Source organism: Humulus lupulus, chromosome 1, assembly GCF_963169125.1.
Source record: "Humulus lupulus chromosome 1, drHumLupu1.1, whole genome shotgun sequence".
Lineage (NCBI taxonomy): Eukaryota > Viridiplantae > Streptophyta > Magnoliopsida > Rosales > Cannabaceae > Humulus > Humulus lupulus.
Genome location: NC_084793.1, coordinates 23,412,815 through 23,417,965, shown reverse-complemented (window position 1 = coordinate 23,417,965; position 5,151 = coordinate 23,412,815). Strand labels below are relative to the sequence as shown.

The following is a 5,151-nucleotide window of genomic DNA, read 5'->3' as shown; positions in this document are numbered from 1 at the left end:
AGAGAGGATCCTTACATGCATGTCAAAGATTTCTTAGAAATTTGCTCAACATTTAAATTTCAAAAATTTTCTGATGAGTCGGTCAAACTAAGATTGTTCCCTTTTTCATTAAAAGACAAATCAAAAGCCTGGTTAAATTCCCTTCCCACGGGGTCTATAACTACATGGGATCAACTTTATAATAAATTCTTACTGAAATTTTTTCCTATGTCTAAAACTGATAGTCTAAGGAGAGAAATCTCCGAGTTTTTTCAAAAAGATAATGAAGAGTTTTATGAATGTTGGGAAAGATTTAAAGATTTATTATTAAAATGTCCTCATCATGGTTTTGAAAAATGGAGACTTGTAAAATATTTTTATGATGGTTTGACTCCCTCTAATCGTCAAATGATTCAATCTATGCATACTGGAAAATTTTTAAAATTTCAAGGACAAGAGGCGTGGGACGCCCTTGAAGATTTATCTGTCAATTCACAACAATGGAATTATTTTGATCCTAGGTCTAGGTCAACTAATTCACCAAAAAGAGGAGGAAGGTATGAAGTAAAAGAAGAATTAGACTTAAGAACATCCTTAGATAAATTAGCGAGAAAAGTAGAAGCTTTAGCCATAAGCCAAACTATAAACTCTCCAATTCAACCTAGAAAAGATGTTTGTTCTATATGTTCTAGTCCTTGCCATAATACCCAATCATGCCCTTCCTACCAAGAAGCCTTTTCTGAGGAGGCCAATGCACTTCATACTTATGGGAAACCAAATGATAGCCCATTTTCGTCCACCTACAATCCAAATTGGAGAAACCATCCGAACTTTTCATGGAGACAAAACCAACCCCAAATGAATCAAGGGCACCAATACAACACACAAAACCAAGCTCATGCCCCACAAAATCAACCATATTCGCAACAAAGAAAACCTTCCTTAGAAGATACTTTACAACAATTTATGCAATCCACCCAACAAATCCTACAAAATCAATCTCAATCTATTACCAAACTCGAGACACAAGTAGGACAACTCGCCACTGCTTTAGCTGATAGAGAAAAAGGAACATTCCCTAGTCAACCTATCCCTAATCCAAAAGGTCAATATGAGATAGGAAAGTCTAGTCATAATGGAGAAGTCAAATCAATTTCAACTCTTAGGTCTGGAAAGAAAATTGTCAAACCCGATTACATACCCGAGGTTGAAAATGAAAAAGAAAAAGAAAAGAGTCAGCCTCCTAGTTCTAATCTCAATGACTCATCAAACAAAGAAACTCCAATCCATCCTTTCATTCCAAAAGCCCCATTCCCACAAAGATTACTTCCAATTAAAAAAGGCAGCCAATATAATGACATCTTAGAAGTTTTTAAACAAGTTAGTATCAATATCCCTTTCTTAGATGCCATTAAACAAATTCCTGCCTACTCTAAATTTTTAAAGGATCTCTGTACTGTTAAAAGAAACACTAATGTTCCTAAAAAGGCGTTTTTAACTGAACAAGCTAGTTCCATTATTCAATATAAGAGTCTTGTTAAATATAAAGATCCTGGGTGTCCCACAATTTCATGCATTATTGGTGATCATTTTATTAACAAAGCTTTACTTGATTTGGGTGCTAGTGTAAATTTATTGCCTTATTCTGTTTATAAGCAACTTGGTCTTGGTGAGCTAAAACCTACCTCTATAACTCTTCAATTAGCCGATCGTTCTGTAAAAATTCCTAGAGGCATTATAGAGGATGTTTTGATAAAAGTTGATAAATTTTATTTTCCTATTGACTTCATTGTTCTTGATACTCAACCTGTGGAAAATATGCATGCTCAAATTCCTATCATTTTAGGTAGACCATTCTTAGCTACATCTAATGCAATCATAAATTGTCGTAATGGTGTTTTGAAATTATCTTTTGGAAATATGACTGTTGAATTGAATGTTTTTAATGTGGTTAAATCTGTTGAGTGTGAAGAAGTGCATGAAGTTAACATGATAGATAGTATTTGTGAAAATGATGGAAATGACTTATTTGATTTTTGTGAAAAATACTTTGGTATGAACTTGCATGTTGATGACTCTAATGATGATGTGAATTCTTTGGTAGAGCCTATACCCTTAAATGAAACCAAAGTTGAACCTTTTTCACCCTTAGGTCATGTTCAATCAATTTCTGAGTCTCCAAAGTTAGACCTTAAACCTTTGCCAGAAAATTTAAAATATGCTTTTCTAGGAGAGTCTGAAACCTTACCTGTTATCATAGCATCCGCTTTAGATAAAGAACAAGAAGGTAAATTGTTAGATGTCCTTAGAAAACATAAAGAAGCCATAGGTTGGACCATTGGAGACATTAAAGGAATTAGCCCATCCATATGTATGCATAGAATCCATCTAGAAGAGAATGCTAAAACCTCTCGGGAATGTCAAAGAAGATTAAATCCAAATATGAAAGAAGTAGTTAGAGAAGAGGTCATAAAATTGTTAGACGTAGGTATCATTTACCCTATTTCTGATAGTCAATGGGTTAGTCCAGTTCAAGTTGTGCCTAAGAAGTCTGGGATCACAGTTGTTGAAAATGAGAAAAATGAATTAATCCCTACTAGAGTACAAACAGGGTGGAGAGTGTGCATAGATTATAGAAAGTTGAATAATGTTACTAGAAAAGACCATTTTCCATTGCCTTTTATTGATCAAATGCTTGAACGATTAGCTGGCCATGCATATTATTGTTTTCTTGATGGGTATTCGGGGTATAACCAAATCCCCATCGCCCCAGAAGATCAAGAAAAGACTACTTTTACATGCCCTTTTGGAACTTTTGCATATCGTCGCATGCCCTTTGGATTATGTAATGCACCTGCGACTTTTCAAAGATGTATGATTTCGATTTTTTCTGACATGGTTGAAAGATTTCTTGAAGTATTTATGGATGATTTTTCTATGTTTGGTTCCTCTTTTGATGAATGTTTGCACCATCTTTCACTTGTTTTAATTCGTTGCAAAGAGAAAAACCTTGTGCTTAACTGGGAAAAATGTCATTTTATGGTTAAAAAAGGAATTGTTTTAGGTCATGTAATCTCATCTGATGGAATAGAAGTTGATAAAGCTAAAGTTGACCTTATTTCAAAACTTCCCCCACCTAAAACTGTGAAAGAAATTAGATCATTCTTAGGCCATGCCGGTTTTTATAGAAGATTTATAAAAGACTTTAGCAAAATTTCTCGGCCTTTATGCCATTTACTTGGAAAAGAAAATGCTTTTGTCTTTGATAGTAATTGCCATGTTGCCTTTGAAAAATTAAAAAATTTGTTGACTACTGCACCCATTATTCGACCTCCTGATTGGAAAATACCTTTTGAAATAATGTGTGATGCTTCTGATTATGCTATAGGTGCTGTCTTAGGACAAAGACTTGAAAAAATACCTCATGTAATTTACTATGCTAGCAAAACTTTAAATGATGCTCAATTAAATTACTCCACAACCGAAAAAGAATTGCTTGCTGTTGTTTTTGCATTGGAGAAATTTAGATCTTATTTGTTAGGATCTAAAATTATTGTCTATTCTGATCATGCTGCATTAAAATATCTCTTATCGAAAAAAGATGCTAAGTCTCGTTTGATCCGTTGGATCCTGCTTTTACAAGAATTCGACTTAGAAATACGTGATAAAAAAGGATCTGAAAATGTTGTTGCTGATCATTTATCTAGACTAGTTGTTGAAACTATACATGATTCCACTCCTATCACTGAAACTTTTCCTGATGAAAAATTAATGCATATTTCTTCATTACCTTGGTATGCTGATATTGTTAATTATTTGGTCACTAAAGAAATACCATCTCATTGGTCTAAGCATGATAAATCTAAATTTTATTCTGAGGTGAAAAACTTTATTTGGGATGATCCTTACTTGTTTAAATACTGCCCTGATCAAATAATTAGAAGATGCATTCCAAACTGTGATCAGTCTAAAATCATATCTTTTTGTCATGATCATGCATGTGGAGGACATTTTAGTGGTAAGAAAACAGCTGCTAAAGTTTTACAATGTGGTTTTTATTGGCCTACTATCTTTCATGATACATATGTTTATTGTAAAGCTTGTGAACGTTGCCAAAAGTTAGGAAGTTTAACTAAAAGAAACATGATGCCTTTAAATCCTATTCTTATTATTGACATATTTGATGTTTGGGGCATTGATTTTATGGGACCATTTCCTAACTCTTTTGGTAATCTTTATATTCTTGTTGGAGTCGATTATGTATCTAAATGGGTTGAAGCTATTGCATGCCACACTAATGACCACAAAGTTGTGCTTCGTTTTTTGAAAGAAAATATATTTTCCCGTTTTGGTTCACCACGTGCTATAATTAGTGATAACGGTACTCACTTTTGTAATAAGCCATTTGAACATTTGATGAAACAATATGGCATTACACATAAAGTCTCAACACCATATCACCCACAAACTAGTGGTCAAGTTGAAGTGTCTAATAGGGAAGTTAAGCACATTTTAGAAAAAACTGTGAATCCAACTAGGAAAGATTGGTCCTTAAGACTCATTGATGCATTATGGGCGTATCGTACCGCGTACAAAACGCCCATTGGCATGTCACCCTACAGACTTGTGTATGGGAAGGCGTGCCATTTACCTGTTGAGTTAGAACATAGAGCCTTCTGGGCAATTAAGCAGTTAAATTTTTCTTTAGACAAAGCAGGTGAGAAACGAAAGCTTCAACTCAATGAACTAGACGAAATTAGGAATGATGCATATGACTATTCAAAAAAGTATAAGGATCGCATGAAATTTTACCATGATAAAAATATTTTGAGAAAAGATTTTTATCCAGGTCAGAAAGTCCTTTTATACAACTCTCGTTTGCATTTATTCCCGGGAAAGTTACGCTCTAGGTGGTCTGGTCCTTACATTGTTCGTATTGTTTTTTCACATGGAGCTATTGAAATTGAAAATCCTAAAAATGGTGATATATTTAAAGTTAATGGACAAAAATTAAAACCATTTTTGGAATTAAAAACTGATGAAGTGGATGAGATACTCCTTGAGGACCCTGTTTACCATGCTCTTTGATTCCTGTGTGATCTTGATAACTTGTGTTTTATTTGTATTGTTGTTTTATGTGCGATTTAATTTTTGTTAGTTGTATCCTGTTCT

The 5,151-nt window shown here is 33.9% G+C and overlaps 1 non-coding gene across 1 annotated transcript; it reads right to left on the bottom strand.

Moving 5' to 3' along the window:
• Positions 1-222: 222 nt before the first annotated feature.
• Positions 223-329, bottom strand: LOC133813448 (small nucleolar RNA R71). Its single transcript, XR_009884459.1, has one exon. It is a non-coding gene; the product is annotated as a small nucleolar RNA R71 (small nucleolar RNA).
• Positions 330-5,151: the final 4,822 nt, after the last annotated feature.